Raw genomic sequence first — 21,458 nt, forward strand, 5'->3', positions numbered from 1 at the left:
GAATACTGGGAGGAGCACTGTCAGGTAGCCTTCTTTATACTACAGCAGGGACCACTCCATACCCTTCCTCAGCATGCCAGCATTACAGAGATCAGTAAATGGTGTCACCCCAGTCAGCACCTGCATACCTTTGCCATATTCCCACTGGCATTTAGTGGATGTTTGTTCCTTCTCCATGTATCCTGCACTGTCTACCCTATTTACTTTAAGTCTGTTAATCAAATGTGCTTCTGAGCATATTGGACATTTTCTGGGGTGATTTCAGTTAATGGCTGCTGCGTGTATTTCTTCAGTAGGGTATTCTTTCCATAGTAGGCATATGGCATCTGTAAAGGCATAGCTGAGGATACATTGCAGTCACATCTGTGGGTCCTGGTTAGCTCAATAAACAGCAGGAATAAGTGCTATCCTTTGTATAGCTGGTGTTATGTATTGAGGTAGGTGGACCACATGGAAATTAAATTGTCCTCTCAAGTGTTTTCCTTTGCTGTGGTCAGCATTTTATATAATACATTGATAAGGAATTTTGATATCATAGATATTCTGATCCCTTGAACACATGTAGGTAGAGGTGTCCTACTTGCTTGCTTAACACTGTAATGCTTCTGTTTAACAAAGCAGAGGTCATATTAAACTTCCTCTCCTGATGTTTTAAAACTTTCACAATGTCTGGATCTGCTGAGATCAGCAGGTATGTATCTAGTCCCAGGATTGCTAGTCTATACATGTAATCAATTTTGAAGAGATCCATACCTCCTTCAGTGTGAGGAATATATAGTCTTGGTTTACACTGATTTTTGTATATCATTTGATAAGTATGAAGCTTTATTCTTGTTTTCCTGTCTAATTAATCCCACCAAAGATTTACATTACAACAAGAAGAGCAAATTTGTTTATAGCTTGTACTTTACTCTTAGATATCAAGGCTGTTTTCAATATTAATTTTATCTTCTGAAGTATTACTTACTTAATTAGTGTGTATTATTCTCATGTTTTATTGATGATCATTCATCAATATTTATACACTCCCTCCTGCTCAAATTCCTTTATATCACATCCCTGTCCCAGATTAATATTTTCTAGTGACTGCAACTTTCGTTTTTTAAACATTGCTTTTGCACATTTATCAAGACCAAATTACATTCTTATATAATCTCAGAAGGTTTTACCCATTTGCAGTTGTAGTTTCAACTACTCATCTAGTGAACTATACAGTTTTAAGTTATCCACAAAAAGTAGGTGAGAGTCTGTCTTTATGCAAGTTTCTTTTCTGCAAGCCAAATTATAACCATGACTGAATGTGCTAAGTAAACAACTTAATGGGATAAGGGAAAGGCAAAACACTGGCAGTGACAAAGAATCACCCTTGCATACCCCACTTTGGATTTTTATCCCTGTGATAATATTTATGTCTTTGTCATGGCTTAAGTGCATAGTGGTCTGCCACTGTTTCATTGTCACTGCAATGTAATTTATCAATGTAGGATGTATTTTAGATGGCTTATCATCAAAATGTTGAAAGACACATCATCGAATCCACTTACACAAAGTGCGAATTCCGAATGCTGCAAAAATCGAACACCAATATTCAAAACCATAAAAATCTTTTCCCCTTCTTGACCCATGTTAGCAATTGTTTTTAGGGGAGGAGCAATCGGAAATATCAACATTTGTGGGTTTTTGGCATTTAGACACTTCAGGATTACATTTCGCTTATTAATTTTGACAATGTGAATAAACATTGAAGAGGAATCGACATTTTGATAGTAAACCATTTTAGACATCTGCAAACACTGCTTTGTCCATGAATTTGGAATACTGTTAAATGCTTTTTTGTAATCTTTCCATGCTGTACTTAGATTCTTCCCCCTTTTATAACTTTTTGCAATTCTGTGTTATGGTTTTATTTAACAACACATGGTCCTTTGTTCTATATGACTTTCTTTTGTTATCCCTTTGTTCTATTGCCATGATTGGCATTTTTCTAAATGACTATAAACTCTGTCTTTATCAGTTCCAGTATATAGTTTGTACAGTGTCAGAAGGCAAGTTATTGGTCTTTAGTTTTTAGAATGGTTTACAAGTAAACGCTTAAGGAGGAGTATCTTTTTCCTACTGTTAAACAGGTCAATGTCTATTTAGAATGCACATTTAAGTAATTCTTTCTCAGGGTTAAATCTTTTTGTAAACATGTTAATACTCTTGGCTAGAAGTTAGATACTGTATCTAGGACTGGGGTTTCCCATTTAGGAGCTTTTCTTACTTTTGTTTCAGTTTCTCTGGCCATTACTTCATCACATTTCATATCTTGTGCATTTGAACTCCTTGCTAATTCTTTTAATTTTTCTCTCCATTCAGCATGTTTGTTATGCTTTGTAAGGTTTACATTAATGTTTCTACAAAATGTGTCTTATTTCTTCTTTTTTGATGGTGTTTCTATTCCTTTTGCTTTGCTTCCCAGTTCTATGTAAAAGTTTTTGGGTCATCAATGAATTGTTTATTTTGTACTTTTCCTTTATATTTATCTGTGTATCTTCTATATTTATCTGCCAGTGATGATATTTTTAGTTTATTATTTGCAATAGTGGAAGACAGATCCTGATCTGTTCTGATAGTATAAATTATTTTTACCACATCTACCTTACTATTTATTTTTATTGATCTGTTCCTGCCTTCATATTTTTCTAACAGTGACGCTTCTTGTCTGAATTGCTTTATAGTTTTCTCTATTCAGTGCTTCCATGATAGCATTTTATTTCTTACCATCCTTTCCCTTATTGCTCTGTGTTTATGTGGCAAGACTTTATCTGTTATTAATTTAGATGCACAGTAATGTATCATATTTATTTCTGTTATATTACGTGAAGTTCTGTTAATAGTCTCGATTATTGTGTTGATCTGTTTTATCAGACATCTAACATTTTGTGTCTTATTTACTTTCTGTAATCTGTTTCTTTCATTGATCTTAATATGTCTCTCCACCTCTCTTAAGTCAAGACCTCTTCCCTTAGATCATTTTCTTCTAAACTGAGAGCACATTTTTACTCTGTTTCCTCTGGGCATTGTACAGAAAGTTCCAGAACATCTTCCTGTGACATATCCTCTCCATCTGTATCCTGCATCATCTGCCGCTGCTTAATATGGGAACTCATTGTCCCATTACTCCACAACATTGCCTGTGTCAGAGTTACCACTGTTTCCTGCTCTTTCCTTTGCTGTGCAGCTCAGTTAAACTTTTATACTAGTTTCCTACAGAAAGCTCCAGAGCATCATCATGTGGTAAGTCACCATATGCCTCCAATTCCACCTGTTTCTCCTTAGTTTGGGGATTCATTGTTTTATCATACTCTAACATTACCTGTGTTTGGCTTTCTCCAGTAAATCCTTCACTTCATAGGTAATCCATAACTTCAGTTTCTATTTGTTTAACTTCTCCATTACCAATCTTATTTTCTACTATACCCTCTTGTTTTGTTCTTTTTTTCTGTTGTAAAATGTTCCATTTCTCTGTTGGTTTATCTATATTTCTCTTCAAATAATTTTGGTGCTGCTTTGTTGTATTGATTAGTTTTGCTTTCTCCTATGCATAAATATTGCACCATATCGAGTCTCATTTTCTTTCCCGTGCACATATGTCTTCTTCAGATGTCTCCTACTCCATCTATTTCTCCTTAGTTTTGGGACTCATACTTCCATCATGCTGTGACATTACCTGTGCTGGATTTTCTACACTAAATCCTTCACTTTGCAGGTATTCCATAACTTCAGTTTCTATTTGATATCTACCTTACTAATCCTCTGCTCTACGTTCCCACTTTGCGGTCTTATTTTTTTGTATTGTATAATTTTCCATATCTAGATGCAACTGTCCATATTTCTCTTCAAATATCTTTGGAACTGCCTTTTTTTGTATTGATAAGTTTGTGTTTCTCCTTTGCATAAGTATTGAACCATATCAGATCTCTTTTTCTTTCTCATGTCCATGTTTCTTTTTAATACCTTTCAAAAATTTCTGAGATTTATTGTTTATATTTTTGCACATCCTCTTTGTTTTCTTTCTCCAAGTGGTCCATGGTTTTTCATCTATGCAATATTTTTCATGACTATGTTGTTTTAATGAATACAAATTTGAAGTAGGAATTTCAAACGTCGGGAAATATGGAGACTGATTGGCCCAAAGATCAGACTTACATTTACCAAGTCTGAGATGCTATTTCTCAGAATATTTACTTTTCTCTGATGTATGGCAGTCTTGGAGTTAGTATATATGCAAGTTTGGGGTTTGGTGGTGAAGGAAGTACAGGAGGGCTTGTGCCCCCTGCAAAAAGACATTTTTTTAAGGAGATAAATTTTTGAAATTTGCTCTTCTCCTGTCTTTTCCGTCTTTTTTTTTTCTGATTTTTGAAACTCGGCATTCTGAGTGTTGACATTTCAATGGGGAGATCAAGTTTGCATTTGAAGCTTTTGACAGTTTTTTCTTGTGCAGGCATTTCTCTTTCGTATAGTTTCTCTCTTAATCTTTCTGAATATTTTCTGTCTGGAAAGTCTTGGTTTCTTGCATAACTGTAGCAATATGTAATTTGTTCCTTATCCTCAGTACTCCACTCTGTTAACTTTATGGCTCATTTTTGGCCTGTAAGTTTTTGTGGAGCACCACTTCCTTCTACAACAGGGGAACATGAAGGGGTATCCTCCTCTGAGCCTGGCCAAAACCTATTATATGAGCTTTATGATGTCTTCCACGAACTTCATATTGATGGAAGGATATATGTGCCTAGCGGTGCACACATCTGCACAATGTATGCCTAGTGTTCAAATGGGGTTATTTGTGGCAACTTAGGCACATAACTTTCTGATAATACTGTGACTGTACTCTAATGTACATTAGAAGTTTTCCCTTGGGCTGTGTCCTGAGCATGCAGATCTATATGTTTCTGCCTTATATTATAGTGGTCAAACTTTGTTCAAAATGCAGTGTGTTAATGAATGTAAGCTATGTGACTAGTGGATTACTGAAATGTGCCAGTTAAAAATTTTTGGCACTTTTCTGAGAGGGAGTGGAAATGGGTATCTCTTTGCACAAATCTGTGCTGAGTTCACAGAAAAGACTGAGGATGTACTTGTGCATTTGATAATAGTTATATTGTTATAGTCATGTGAGGCATCTGTGCACAGAAATACATACATATGTATATGAGATATGCTAGCTGTGCTAGGGCTGACAGCTATGCAGTTGTTACAAGCAGTCTTGTTGCATGTTATAGTCTATGGCTGTGATGTGTAGACATTGTCTAAGACTTCTGGTCCACCACTGATTTTGGTACATATTATATCTTTTGTTGAATTGCTTTCCTGGTTTTATTCTCAGAATGTTGTGTACTCCTTCATCAGCATAAACATCATGCATGCAATGTTAACAGTGTTGCGTACTGTCTGTGTTGTCATTATGTGCTTCTATGTAGATTGTAGTTTGCCTTCATATGGCACTGCAACAGTGCAATAGCCTGCTGTGTTATATTTAAAGATGTTCTTCATCTCACATTGCTGCAGTCCTAACACTTGGGTAGTCCGCTGTCCTCGGTCGGCCCGAATATCAAAGTATAAGGCTGACGTCGGTCAAGGCGCATTTGACTGACATCAGGACGTCAGGGTACAAATGCGCATGACCGACGTCATATCCTCAGTCTTTTTTGCTGCATGGTCTGATGCAGAAGCAGTATTGCAAGTGCCGGTTGGCGTTCTGAAATTTTTCGTTTTCGGAGTTTCAGACCGAGTCAAAGTTGGCTAAGTACCCGTTGGGAATATTTTAGTTTTTCTTGCCTCAGTGGTTTACCGGATGTCAGAAAAAGTGAATAATTGTATTTCTTGTGGGAAACAGATACCGCATAGAGACTATCATACTTTGTGTATTCCTTGTTTAGGGCCTGAGCACGACGTTGTTGGGTGTCGCTCTTGTGCTAGATTCAATAAGCGCACTATAAAGAGGAGATTAGATTGTGCCAGGTTAGTCTTTGGGAAGCGGTGCAATTATAAAATGCCGTCGGATGCTCCGACGCCCGCTTCTTCGAAGAAGCGCAAGGACAAAGCAGTGAAGCCTAGGCTAGATGAACCGTCCGTACCGGACGCCTGTTCTTTAGAGGTGTCGGTGGAGCCGGTGGTTCCACCGGAGGTTTCTTTGGGATCCCAGGGAGAGACCTTGTTATTGCAGGATGTGGCCTCTCAGGAGGCAGGCCAGGGTGATGGGGCTTCTCAGGTTACTATACTCCCCTCCCTGCCTAGGGTGGTTAGGCCCTCTCCTTCTGTTTCCAAGGCTTCTCCTAGAGGCAGGCCAGGTTTAGCTTCAGTTGGTGTCACCCCTAGTTCTTCTGGAACTGTGCCCAAGAAGCATATGCTTAAAATGGCAGAAGATTTGATTACTTTGATTAGGGGTTCTTTGCCCCCTCCTGATAAGAGACCTAGGGTGGAGCCTGAGCTAGGGAGTTTTGAGCAGGCTTGGATGTTTCAGAGTCTTGGCTGAAGACTTGCAGGAGTACTCTCCTTATTCTGATTCTGATGTGGATGATTCTACTCCTTCTGCTTCTCCTCCTGAGGATTTTTCTTTTCAGAAACTCTTCATTCCATGAGGGAGCATTTTAAGTGGGAAGGTCAGGACTTCTCTGATTCCAGGAAAAGGCTTAGGGAATTTTTGTTTTACCCCAGCATAGGCCTTTGGCTATACCTCCTGTTTTGGATGTAGTGGAAGATGTTTTTACAGAGGCTTCTCTTAACCCTGATTCTTTGCCTCCTGCTCCTGTTAAACCGGATAGGTATTACAGGGTGCCTGAAGTTCATAAGTATCTTTTAAGAGTCCTAGGGCAGACCCAGAAACTGTTAGCCAGGGGCCTAAAGGTGTTAAGGCTTCTGTTGTCAAGAATCCGGTTCCTGCAGATAAAGAAGCCAGGGCCTTGGATAGATGGGGAAAGAAAGTTTATACTTCTTCCACTCTAGCTATGAGGGCTTTGAATTGCCAGTTTCACATGTTAAAATACCAAAACTATCTCCTTTCACAGTTGAAGTCTAAGGTTGATGCTCTGGCGGAAGGTATTGATTGTAAAGAGTTACAAGATTTAGTACATGTTTCTGAACAGGTGGGTAAGCATTCTTTGCAATGTGGTTTTGATGCTGTACAGGCCTCGTCTAGGGTGGCTGCCACTGGGTCAGTTCTTCGCAGGCACGCCTGGCTGAGGGATCAAAATTTATCTGACCATGTTAAAACAAGGATTTTAGATGCTCCTTTACAATCTGATGTGTTGTTTGGTTCTCCTGTTGAGGCGGTTTTAAAGAAAATGGAAGACAAGGCTAAGTCTATGCAGACTGTTAAAGATTTTTTGCAGGTTCAGCCTCCAAAGTTTAGTAGAAATTGGCCTGCTAAAGGGTGGACGTATCCTTCTTATGATTCCCAGTCTAGGGGTAGATCTAGACATGGTAGGGGCAGAGCTCAGGGCTCTTTCAGGCCTAGAACAGGGAGTTCTCCTGCACAGTCTTCAGGTGAGGGCAGGGGTCAGTCCTTTCGTAAACAGACCCAATGACCTACCTTTTCAGCTGCCAGAGCCTTCTCGTCTGGCAGCACCTTTGGGAGGAAGGTTGGCTCTTTTCAAAGAAAATTGGAGTTTAATTACCCAAGACAGATGGGTATTGGATATCATACACCACGGTTACAGGTTTTATTTCCATACCTTGCCTCCTTTCAGAGGCATGCCAGACGTTCCTCCTCAACAAAGAATAGAGGCTCACAAGCAAATTTCTCTGTTACTTCAACTAGGGGCCATACAGCCGGTCCCTATGCCAGAAGTGGGCCTAGGATTTTATTCTCGCCTGTTCCTAGTACCAAAGAAGGGGAACACGTGGAGACCAATTTTGGATTTATCTATCCTCAACACTTATCTGGACATTCCCAAGTTCAAAATGTTGACGTTACAACAGCTTTTACCTCTGCTGGGCAAAGATCATTGGATGGTAACTTTGGATCTCAAGGAGGCTTACCTTCATGTTCCTATCAGACTAAGTTGCAGGAAGTATCTGCGTTTTCGAGCTGGGACTTCTCACTATCAGTTCTCTGCATTGCCCTTTGGCTTATCTACTGCGCCCAGAGTGTTCACGAAAGTTCTGGCTCCAATGATAGCTTTCTTCAGGCTAAAAGGAATACAGATCTATCCTTATTTGGACGACTGCCTGATTCTGGCTCAAGGAAGGGAAGAGCTTCTTCATCATTTGGAATATGTGATAGCAGTGCTAAGATGCCTGGGGTATTCTGTGAACGAAATAAAGTCCAGTCTAGTACCCTCTCAGGACATGTGCTTTCTGGGTGTAAGACTGAATACAGCATCCCAGATGGCCTTTTTAACCCTGGACAAACAAAAGAATCTTTCCCTTTACTTCAATCAACTATCTCATCAGTCCGGGCTGACTGCAAGGACAGTCCTTCAAGCCTTAGGGTTCATGGCATCTTGTATTCTGGTGCTTCCCAATGCCAAACTGCATATGAGGAAGCTGCAATGGTATCTCAAAAATGTATGGACACAGCACTGCCAGGATCTGGACACTGTCATTCAAATAATACCTTGCATTCAAAAGGAATTTTTGTGGTGGGCTCAGGAATGTCACCTAAACAAGGGACTCTCTGTGACCCGGCCAGAGGCGAGTCAGATTTTAACGACAGATGCCTCAGACAAAGCTTGGGAGCTCATCTAAATGGAAAGTGGATACAAGACAAGTGGCCTGTCAGACTACAACATCTACATATCAACCTGAAGGAGATGTTAGCAGTCCAGTTTGCATTAATAGCTTTCAAGGATTTACTTCTTCCAGGGCAGGTGTTGATTCTAACAGACAACACAACTGTCATGTGGTACATCAACAAGCAAGGGGGAACACATTCTTATCCTCTATGCAGGCAAGCAATGATTTTGTGGGAGACTGCTCTCAGTTTGCAGCTCAATCTTCAGGCAAGGTTTCTGCCAGGAGCACAGAACTCCTTAGCAGATGTGTTGAGCAGACGAATTATGGATCCCCACGAGTGGAAATTGGATCCTCATGTATTTCAGAAATTGACAGTGTCATGGGGAACTCCAGACATAGATCTGTTCGCTTCTCCACTAAACCATCAGCTGCCAAAGTTTTGCACAAAAAGGTTTCATCCCACAGCTTGGAAAGTGGATGCTCTTTCTTTCAATTGGAGCAATCTTCATGTGTATGCCTTTCCACCTCTGCCTCTCCTCCCAAAGGTACTTCTAAAGGTCAGACAGGACAAGCCAAGGATGATTTTAATAGCTCCAGATTGGCCTCGACAGCACTGGTACCCATTACTGAGAAGTCTGGTACGGAAGCCTCCATGGCCTTTACCTTCGATTCCACACCTGTTGTCACAGGAGGACAGCCATTTGCTCAATGTCAAACTTCACTCTCTTCACCTAACAGCCTGGCATATTCTGTTTTGAACCATAGAGGGTCTCAACTTCCACAACAAGTTTTGAATGTGATTTTGGAAGCTAGAAGGCCTAGTACAAGGAAAGTGTACGCAGATAAATGGAAGAGATTTTTAATTTGGAGTGCAGCAAAGGATTTTGATGTTTCTGAGCCTAATTTAAGTGTGGCTCTTCAATATCTTACTGAGTTACTGGACAAAGGTTTGTCCTTCTCTTCTATTAAGGTTCATGCTGCAGCAATTTCAGCTCACTATGAATGTGACCCTCCGTTGTTTTCTCACCCTTTGTTCAAGCAATTTCTTAGAGGGGCAAAGAATATAAGACCCCCACGTAGAGCTCCTACTCCTGCTTGGGATCTCAATTTTGTTTTGGAGAAACTCACTCTACAACCTTTTGAGCCTGCAGCTACTTCTGAGTTGAAATATTTATCATGGAAGACTGCCTTTTTGTTGGCCATTACCTCTGCAAGAAGGGTTTCTGAATTACAGGCCCTTATGGCGGTTGAGCCTTTCTTGATTTTCCATAAGGATAGGGTATCTTTACGTACTAATCCTTCCTTTATGCCTAAGGTGGTTTCTAGTGTGGCTTTAAACCAAACTATTCATTTGCCTACTTTTTATGCAAATCCCCAAAATAAAGGGGAAAAGATTTTGCACACTTTAGATGTACACAGGCAGTTGCGATATTATTTGGACAGAACTAAAGGGTTCAGGCAGTCTCAGCAGTTGTTTGTTTCTTTTGCTTTGAGTTCTCAGGGCAAGCCTGTGTCAAAACAAACTATTTCTAAGTGGATTGGGTTTTGCATTGCTTTCTGTTATTCCCATCATGGCAAGGAGATTCCAGCTGGGATTAGGCCTCATTCCACTAGGGCTACTGCCACTTGACAGCCTTTTGAGGGAGTGGCAACCAAGGATATTTTGGAGGCAGCTACTTGGAGTTCAGTGCATACTTTCTCTAGGCATTATCACCTACCACTTTACTCTAAATCCAGGGCTGGTTTTGCCACTGCTGTTTTGCAGGGCATTTTGGCAGCTCCTGCTTCCTTGTAGTTTGGCCATCCTCCCTTACCTCTGCTTTGGGATTCTACCCAAGTGTTAGGACTGCAGCAATGTGAGATGAAGAACATAGTACAGTTTTGTACCTACCATAAATGTAGATGTTCGAAGATCCACATTGCTGCAGTCCAATTTACCCTCCCTCCTTCCGCTCTGTAGTTAGAGGTGGTTGTGTGGGTTGGGTTGTACATATTGTGTATATTGTATATATTGTACATATAATTAGTGCAAGGGTGGTTGGTTGTTTGTTTGCTGTCTTTTGGTTTTGACCTTTATTTTTAGGGTCTTCTGACATCTGGGGCAAGAAAAGACTGAGGATATGACGTCGGTCATGCGCATTTGTACCCTGACGTCCTGATGTCAGTCAAATGCGCCTTGACCGACGTCAGCCTTATACTTTGATATTCGGGCCGACCGAGGACAGCGGACTACCCAAGTGTTAGGACTGCAGCAATGTGGATCTTCGAACATCTACATTTATGGTAGGTACAAAACTGTACTTTATGAATCTCAGCTGACAACTTAGATCTCTTTGGCTGAATGATGTAATTGATATACTTCATAAATGTCAGAATCACTACAATTACTATAATGTTTTTAAAGGACTGCACCATGCAGTAACTTCTCAGCTGAAATGGTGAATTGCGGTGTAGAGAGCATACAGAGGGAGATCTGCCCACTGAGGCTTTAGTGTTCTTTTCTGTTTTCTGCCACTTTCATAAAAGATAGCATATAGAAATGCTAAGGATATTATTTGCACAGTAGTTTTGATTCAGCATTCATTCTCCTCACTGCAAGATACCCTCAATAGATTTCTATCCCTGTGTTTTATTTATTTTTGTCCTTGTGTATGATTGAGTTTTTCATTTGAAATATTTATACCTGCTTGGCTTCTGAATAAACATACATGCATTTTTTATTTATATCTCATTACTGGTGTGCTGAGGTGTATATATGGAAGTCACTTTCATGTTTAAAATGAATCAATAGATACGCTCTTCCTAGTGTGTTGTTCAATATATTGCTACTTTATTTTATATTGCGTTTGCTAGAAAATGCCTTAGTGGAGAGGTGAGCTGCTTAATTTTTATAGTAGCAACTACATTTTTGGAACAATGCCTTGAAAAGTGGTGAGTACAAACTTTATTTAGTATTATATGCAAGGAAAACTATTTTCATGCATACCTTGTCAGTTGTCCAGATTTTTGCAGAATGCCCAGATTTTCACCTCATATTTTTATTCTGTTCCTCATAAAAGTAGTAGGTTTCTGGAAAATAATTGAGGATTGAAGGCCACTAAACAATGACAGACAATTGAGTGTCAGACTTCTTATCCTTCAGAAAATGCATGCAAGCACAGCACCTTTTTACTCTAACAACTTTCTAGGTTTACAAGGGCAATATCTAAGATTTTGTCCCTATTTTGGGGCCTTTGTCCCCACATTATTTTTAGTTTTGCCCAGATTTCTTGTGCTAAGAAGTTGAGAGCTATGCTTTCATGTAATTTTTTTCTGAAAACTGAGATGCAGAAGAAATGCTGAAACAGAAATCATTGCCTGAAACACTCTATCTCGAATACACTTGTTTAATTTTTGAGTTTGGCAGTGATTAAATTTGTTTTTTGTTGATTCCATGTTGCATCAGCTTCACTGCCACAAATGATGTGCTGACAATCTGTGTACAAGTCATAAACCAGAACGCTCACCAGTCCATTTGCAGAAAGAGTGAGTTCAAGATCAATGTATATTTCTCATGAATGTATGGGCTGTTCTCATTCAGAGCATAGATTTTTGTCAATAAAAATGATAAGGGGATACACAAACAAAATAAGAGTACTCTATGTAAAATGTTAAATATATATAAGTATAATGAAAAAAAACGTTGTGGATTGAGATCTCTGCTGACTTTTTGTAATTTGATCAGTTTAGTGTAGAGGCATCACAGGGCTAGCCACCCACTGGTGTAAACATTGGCTCTAGCTTATTTGAGCATATTGATTAATGTAGACTTGTCACCCCAACCGTAAGGAAAAATGGGGAAAAAGGGGCTGATGCCAGTGATCATCATCAGGTTGGGGATGGCAATCATGGTTAGCGTGTATAGCTTACAGACAGGATGTGCAGGGTTTGATTCTCAGATAGGATAATTGGCTAGGCTTAAAATGGCCCCCCGAGAGCAGTTAGTCTAGCACTAACCTATGATCCTATGACAGTAACAAAATGGAACTACTTTTTTACTGCACAATGTTCAAAGTGAAGTCCATTATAGTATGTAAAATATCAGCAAAATCTCTTTCTCTTTTCTTTATTTAATAACACAACTTCCCCTAGAGTTTTCAAGCACCTTTGTTCCCCTTTGTGTCATACTGTCTGTATGAGTTCAGATCTGTTATGATTGCACACAAGTTGGTCCTTTGCTCCATAAGCAGAAGTGTCTCCCCATATAATAATGTTTCCTTCACTAGGCTCTTTATTATATCACTGTGAATACCTAATATACAAAAAAGTGTCTGTATTTTAACTACAAAACACTTTCCTCTCTTTAGTTTAGATTGAGGCATGGCATGAAAAATCACCTCATATGCAAATGAAAATATTGTCACTGTTCTTCATAACATTGACACTGAAGAACAGCTTGCTTACAGTTTTGTAAAAAAAACCTCAAAATCGACAAATGTATTCAGATGTTTTGAACCTCCACATGAAGTAGGGAGATGCTGTCAATATATGAAGGCATTGTTTTTTTTTAATATTGACTACTAATGTTATAATGTGACTAATTACAAACCTGTTGATACAGAGGAGGAAACTCTGGGTTGCTGAAGACAGGGAGTCAAACTACAGGCAAACCAATGGATGATGGGCAATGAGAACTGTTCTCCCTTTTTTGGGGTAAGCAATAAGGATGAGACCACTAGGCATAACAATGTGGGGGGGTGGTTGTAACATAGAATCCATATTTGTTGTTTGTGTTTTATTGCATTAGTGTCCTCTTTCTGTCTTCCAGTCACAGTCTGTACCACCATCCAAAACTTAAATAAAGCAATAATTTGCGCACATACAGTGCTTTAAATGGCAGTGCTATGTACACAATCTGCATAGAGATTCGCACATGGATTTTGCAGTACTACACTTGTCACACAGTTGTCTTACCCAATGGACAGACTCCTAAATAGTCAGACTTGTTGTCTAGCTGTTAGATGAAAAACCATGTGGTGATATGATGTTGAAGACTGACTTTCTTTAGACAATACTAGCTGATACACACACACACACACGTGTTTGCAAACATACATACGCATGGACACACATACAGAATTTAGTCTTAGATTGCTTCATGTCAGAGACTGAAAAAAAGGTCACTGTTGATCTAAAGATTTTGGATGTTAATTGGATTTGAAATGTTAATCTGGTGCAATAGAAGAGAGGTAAGACTGCTGCATCAAATGTTAAGGGGAATACTTTTGAAAAAAGACAACATTAGCTAAATATATGCAACTGTGTTCTATTCTAGGACACCCCATTTAATTTGTCAGTAAGTAATGCAATCATCCTTCAGAAACTCTTTGCATTGCATCACTTAATCGGAATCTTTCTGTTCTCTGGGATGTTGTTTGGACCGATGAAAGTGGAAGAAATATTTGCAGAGACATTATCAGAAAAAGAAAATGAACCTCATTTCTGGAGATGAAAGTTACCTTTAATTCTTAATTTGTATACTTTTTTCAGATGTACAGGTTTGCAGTAGTTAGTGTTTTTTTTTGTTTTTGTTTGTTGCTTTGAGCATTTTTATTAAAGATTTTGGAAAGGTACAGATGTTTCAAAGAAAAATATGTAAACTATGTACAATATACACAAAGCATGCAGGATGATACAACACAAGTATGAAACTGAAACCAAATAAAATGTCCATAAATACTCAACATGTTACAAGTGATGACACAATATTACAATTCATAATGGAGTCAAAGTTTAAATATCTTTTAATCAGCAAGAGAAGTTTAGTCCATGGCGATGTTATGAGAACTTTGGTAAATATCCTATTTTTCTTGAGGAGTTCTCTTTCTGAGCAGGAATTCTTCAAATCTTGGCAGTGAGGATTTTTTCCATCTCTTGGTTATATTTTTTCTTGCTATGGCCAGAGTAGTACATACGAGGTAGCAGCTTTCATTATTTATCTGGAAGTTCTCAGGGATGATGAATAATAATATTGATTTGTTTAATGCAAAGTTATAAGACCACAAGTCCTGAAGAAAATTTGTTTCAGTAAGCAGATTAAAGTCAGCAGTCATAGAAAATGTATGAACAATCAGCCTTATTAAACTGTTTACATCTCCAGCATCGAATATTTTTATCAATAAGGAATTTTGCTAGTCTAGTGTATTAAAAAAGTAGTCAGCTTTTAGTTACACTTCAGTAAGAGACTGAAGTAGAATCTCTTAGACAATAGACTGTATTTCTATGAAGTTAACTGTCTGTCTTGTCGTTCAGGACAGAAACGGAAGGAACCACCAGCCTCATATCAAAACAAGTTATTGAAGAAAATGTGGAATCTAAATTCAGAGACTTAGTCTGGAATATTTCCAGGTATGTTTTCACTTTATGAGCAATCATTGTTGCAAAGAGGACTTGGTTTTATACCTACTTCACATACAGATGCCAGTGAGTTATTAATTGAGTTACGGTTGTTTGCTGCAATTTAGCCCTGAAATTGCTATACATGGACAGTAATGATAATATGCCTAGTAATTATAAAAAACCTAGTCAGTTTGTTCCATTACTGCTTAGTAACATCGAGGTTTTTATTAAAACTTGTGAAAATGATGTATACAGTTTACTTGATGTGTGGCGACCCCACAATGATTTTAATTTAATGAACGAAGAGTTTAAAGCGTTGCAGAGTTTACGTATAAATCTAGATATTGTAATACGCCCCTCGGATAAAGCGGGTCCTGTTGTTGTTTTAAATACTGATTATTACTTGAAGAAAATGAAGGAAATGTTACCGGATTGAACAGTTTATACTATCACTCAGCTGAATGATGTGTATAACATGAAACAACAAATCGATAGTGCTTTGCTTGAATGTTTTCATATGGGATTGTTAGATAAACAGCTACTTGACTATTTCAGTGTTAAAGAACCACTGATACCACAACTACATGGTCTCCCGAAGGTACATAAACATCCAACACTCCCCTCATTGAGACCCATTGTTGCCGGAAGGGGGTGCTTGACCGAACCTCTGTCTATATACCCTGACACCCAACTGAGGAATGTTTTGAATTTGTATCCTTTTGTTTTAAAAGATACACAACAGTTTTTGCAGGATTTATATAGTTTTGTCAGTAAGTCATATGAGTTTCCTTTTGAGTTACTTGCTACAATGGATGTAGTCTCACTCGTCACATGTATCCCCAATGATGAAGGTATTAGAATAGTGAAGAACGTTCTGCTTAGACATGATAATTATAGCCCACAGCACACTGATTTTATTAGCATGCTTATAGAACAAGTTCTAGAACATAATGTGTTTGTATTTGCAGGTAATTACTATTGGCAAACAGCTGGTGTCGCTATGGGTACCAGCTGTGCCAATTCATATGCAAATTTAGTGATGTTAGAGTGGGAACAGCAGAATGTTATGAATGTGAAAGATGGGCAGGTAGCTTTTTATCGATGATTTGTTGATATTTTTATTTGTTGGAAGGGCAATGAACATGATTTGACTTCATTTTATCATAAATTGAATAGTAGTAGTCCCTTCTTGTGATTTACTCTTAATATGTCTACAGATAGTGTTAATTTTCTAGATGTAATGGTTTCTGTGGAGAACAGTATTATAAGAACTAAGGTGCACAGAAAGGATTGTTATACACCTGCCTTCTTACATAGAGAGAGTATGCACCCACATCATGTTTTTTCTAATGTTGTCTTAGGACAGGGCATGAGGGTGTCTCGCCTGTCAGGCAATGAAGTGAGTTTTTCATGTGAGTTGAACTACCTTAAAGATGCTTTTATACACAGGGGTTACTCAACAGTTGAGGTTGATCAAGCGTTTATGAAAGTTCATAGAGAACGTCCTGGAAGAGGGAGACCCTATTATTCTGAACATTCGATTTTATTAAATAATTGCTCATCCAAGAGTCCATCTCATCTTCCCTTAGTTCTTTCTTTTACACAAGATATTGATTTGGTGAAACAAATAATAAATAAGAATTGGTCAATGTTGTTAGTGGATCAAGAAACAAGTAAGGTAGTAGGTCCTTCCCCTAAGTTTCTCTATAAGAATAGGAAAAATCTGAGACAAATGCTGTGTTGTCCTAAGCTTGCACGAACAGCATCTACACCTTTGAAAGGGACACTGAAATGTAGATTTGTCCATATTGTTCATTTGTGGACGAATCAAGATTTTTTAAGCATCCTATCACTGGAAAATTTGGGGAGTTACATCCATTAGCTAACTGTAACATGGCTAATTTGGTTTATGTTGCACATTGCATCAAATGTTTTAGTTCTTACGTTGCCAAGACTAATAAGAGACTAAGAGACAGGATGTGGGACCATGATTATTGCACAAGGAGAGATGAATTATTCAGTGCACTTGCAAAGCACACTCTAGAGTTAGGAAGGGAACATACTTTTTTATTTCAAGTGTTATCTGTTATACATGACAATGTCAGACTAGGACCCATTAGTCAAAATACTGAAAACATTGAACTAGAGTGGATCCTGAGACTTGGGGCACATAGATACATGGGGTTTAATGATTCTGTCCCTATTAAATCAGCTTTAAGGATGAAGAAATTTAAATGAGAAGGTTAAACATTGTATAACTATATATCTATGTGGATTTGTAAGTAGCTGTTGCTTTAACCTGCTTTTTACTAATTGGATAATTATTTGTGTTTTTGGAAGGAATTTTATTGATTAATTGGCTGTTGGGGAGTTTGTATATAAGGATGCTGTGTTTTTTATTGTAACTATGTATGATGAAGTGGTTTGTTTGACCGCGAAAGCGCTTACTTCTGGTTCTGTTTTGCAATAAAAGACTTTTTACATCATTTGCTGTCAGCGTTTACCTTCCAGGTTGGGATTTTTCATTCTGAATAATATTGATTTGTTTAATGCAAAGTTAACAGACCACAAGGCCTGAAGAAAATTAGTTTCATTAAGTAGATAAAAGTCAGCATTCATAAAAAATGTATGAACAATCAGCCTTATTAATCTGTTTACATCTTCACCATTGAATATTTTTATCAGTAAGGAATTTTGATAGTCTAGTGTATTACAAAGTAGTCAGCTTTTAGTTAGACTTCAGTAAGAGACTAAAGTAGAATCTCTAAGACATAGACTGTATTTCTTTAAAGTTAACGGTGTGTTTAACAAACTTTTTCCTTATGTAAATGTACGCTATCTGTATATTTAATTACCTGTGTGCTTTGCGCCTTTTTAATTAAACTATGTTGTTATAAAACTATAAAAGCTTGTAGCATGTAAGTGCAAAATGTACTTTCACTGAGTGAGACTATCAAACTACTGCAAATGTTACCTAATGTGATGCAGCAGTTTCATTCTAAAAGTCAAAGGTAAGTGTGTGCCTTTTTGTGTTGGATTGCCCTTGCTGGCATCAGCATGATATATAAAAGCAGGATAAGGTTGAAGTATTGAAAATGTACTAGCCCTTCCTGGAGATCATAGAGTGTTCAGGTACACAAAATATTATAATCAAAGATTCAGTTACTGTTGGTCAGACAGCACTAGAGGAAAATGAGCCCAAGTGAAGTGGACAGAATCCTGGGAAGACACCGGCTTTAAGTCTTTTTCCAGATACACAGTATGAAGCTTATCTGAGTGTGGCAGGTTCCAGTGAAAACACAAAGAAAAAGTACATACTTGTCATATGATGTTATGTCTGTCCCTGAGAACAGTGTTGTGCTGCACTAGGGGAATTTTGTTTTCCTCAATGCACAGTGACCTAGGAGTTCTTATCTTAATAAATAGATGTAGTCCATGAAGCCTCCTACCTGCTTGAAATGGGTGAAAACTCCACAGAAAACAGTGCTCAATAGGATTGTGTGAATTCCATTTTGCACTGCTGAGTTTAGAGGCAGTTACTATTCTATACTTCTCATTCATAGGAGGAACCCTAGGCAGCTGATGTGTATTTCTGTAAGCAAACTTTGAATGGTCTTGGGCAGCTGGCAATATAAGAAGCCCCCTTTCATGTGTGCTGCTGAAGCAGTGTCATATTCTATAGGCTAATATAAATCATATAAGACATCAAGATTCATATCTTAATTCTCCTAAGTTTTCCTGTTTTCCAGACTATGCATGCTGTGCCTCCCTGAACCAGAAATAAATAGTGCGTTAAAGAGTTGCTTGAAATAATGGAAAAGACACCAATTTTGAAGCAAGGTATTAGTTAACTAGTGTTGTATAAGGCAGCACCAAGGCAACTATAATGGCATGTAAAATGAATGGAGATCCAACCAATTCTAACTTTAGTGGGTCTTTAAAAAGACTTGAAAAAATCTTTGATTTAGCATTAAAATTACTTATTTCAAAAGGTACTCAGATAAACAAAAGTTCAGAAGCAGCATATCCATCAATGTCATTACATACACACAAGTTTGAGATATAACAAATTTTTACTTTTTTATACATGAAGCCCTCATGTCATCAAGGTTTATCACCCACATTTGCCTCGAGTTCTACCTGTTTCACCCATATTTGCCACAAGTTCTTCTAAATCTTACACCCCTGAGCATTTTCTATCAGCTCATGGAGTACTGTCCGTGTTTGGTGATTTAATAGCCTCATAGGCATGTCATCATTTGAAATCACATAAGAGTTCAGGATCAGCAGCTCTGTGATCACCACACTCTAGGCTATAAATACTTTTGACATCCAGATTTAGATCTCGGCCTACAACAAGGCTGTTGCTGAAGTCATTAATCCCTCATATCTCCTTACCAACTGAGAAAGCAGAGCCAGTTCCCTAGCCACTCAGTTTAACCTCTGAACATCTGATGTGCTGTGGCGTATGATTATATCCGTATCATTGGCATTACAGACCAAAGTATCGTCATTGCTTCAGTGGATCAAATGATAATGAAAGTCTTTACTGCTTGTCCAGGTTACAAAAAGCAGCATCAGAAGAGTATTCATGTTCTGACTGTCAGAAGCAGTACAAATAAAATTAAGTAAGAAAACTGCATACAGGAAGAGGGAATCCTTCCGTCTACACCCATCCCTCCCGCAAATCATTCCTTTTCCTGACCCATCCCTCCTGCATATCCTTCCTATTCCAAATAACCAACACATATATCCATGAAGAACGATATGTTGGATCTGGCATGGGTGAATGTCACCTATGTTTTTTTGGTTGAAATCATAAAACAGCTAAGAAGAATGCCACTCACATTTATCAGGAAGTATATCTCCCACCAACCCTTCTTCAGTGATACTGGCTACAAGTCAACCTGCAAGTTAGCAGAGTATTTTATTATTAATTTCATCTTTTATTCATTCTCCCACCCCTGATAACCAGTTGCCTGTTTTTCTCCCCTCAGCCAAATGACTTTTCAGCCACAGATCAGACTTTGAGAGCCAGTAACAGCAGAATATATATATATATATATATATATATATATATATATGAAATGCTTGTATAAACCACACAGCAAAAGCAACACCAAACACCACATATAATCCTACACCCAATGGTCCCACAAGACCAAAGCCCATAAGGCAACCAAACACTTTACCTAGGACTTTTCCAATATGGGATTCCATTTTACAACACACAGATGTCCCAATCACCAGGCTGGACAGAGAGAGGGTGACAGTTAGATGCTTATTTGGAGAAAGGATCTGCAATATCTTGTACACACTCAAGTCACAGCACTATAGGTACCAATATGATTCTGTCATAGTCCATGTGGGTGTAAATGACCTGAGATATACCTCACTGGACTATATAAAGAGACATTATGCATCTCTCTGACTATGTGTCACAGACAGGTATGTGCCTTACATTGAGCAGCATTTTGCCTTTATCAAGGATGATGCCACAGTATGAACAAAATAAGTTATTCTAAGAACTGGCTTAGTTTCTGGTGTAATTCCATGGGGATTCAATGTCTTTCAGCTGGAAGGATTTAGTTGACAGACTATGTTGCTTTGCCAAGTATGGTGTGCACCCCCCCCCCCCCCCGCCAGGCTTTGTGATATTGGCTTAAACTTAATCCAGCCCCTTAGAGCCTTCTTCATGTCTTCATGTAGTGGCAAAATGACAAATCTTCCCAAAATAGCAACAAAAAAAAAAAAAAGCTCAGTGCAACCTTAAGGTATTACTGCTCTAGGCTCAACAATAAGCTCTGAAACCTACAAAATCTCATTACAAAGATTTGGTTTAAAGCTACAGAAAGTACTCCAGAAGTAGAAGGCCATAATGGCTTCTACACATTTATTTATTTAGTTATTGCATTTGTTACCCGGGAAAGTCTACCTGGCCTAGATGAGCCCATTTTCAATTGAGGCCTGGGGAGAAATGCTCCCCATAGCATTAATAGTACATACAAGAAAAAGCACACTGTACAGTGTATATACAGCCTCAATACATGGAAATAAATATTAAACACAATGGTACAAGTTAGTTACAAACATTACACATCAACATTGTGTACAATTTGATTAGTGAGGATGGAGTTAGTCAGGTAGGGTAGCATTTTTATTTTTACTTGTTGGAGTTTTGTAGGAATAAGTAGTTGAATTCAGCAAGTCAGAGAGAACTCTTAAGTAGTGATATCGTAGAGGGATACAGTGGATCTGGTGTTAGGAGGTACTATTTTGGCACAAGTATGTTGCCAGAGATAAGACAGGTATGATCTGAGAGACTTCTTAAAGAGAGCAGGATTACTGATTGTTCTGATAGA

At 38.3% G+C, this 21,458-nt stretch overlaps 1 protein-coding gene across 5 annotated transcripts in view; it reads left to right on the forward strand.

Annotated features, from left to right (window-relative positions):
- Nucleotides 1–21,458, forward strand: part of CHRM3 (cholinergic receptor muscarinic 3) — a 3,548,735-nt gene that overhangs the window by 1,333,328 nt on the left and 2,193,949 nt on the right. For all 5 annotated transcript variants that reach the window (XM_044059170.1, XM_044059177.1, XM_044059184.1 and 2 more), the window contains one exon: nucleotides 15,010–15,105. The gene's annotated coding sequence lies outside the window, so the exon portion shown is untranslated. The remainder of the gene's footprint in view (nucleotides 1–15,009; nucleotides 15,106–21,458) is intronic.

The sequence above is a fragment of the Protopterus annectens genome, chromosome 1.part2, assembly GCF_019279795.1.
Source record: "Protopterus annectens isolate FY-2018-M chromosome 1.part2, PAN1.0, whole genome shotgun sequence".
NCBI classification, from domain to species: Eukaryota; Metazoa; Chordata; order Ceratodontiformes; family Protopteridae; genus Protopterus; species Protopterus annectens.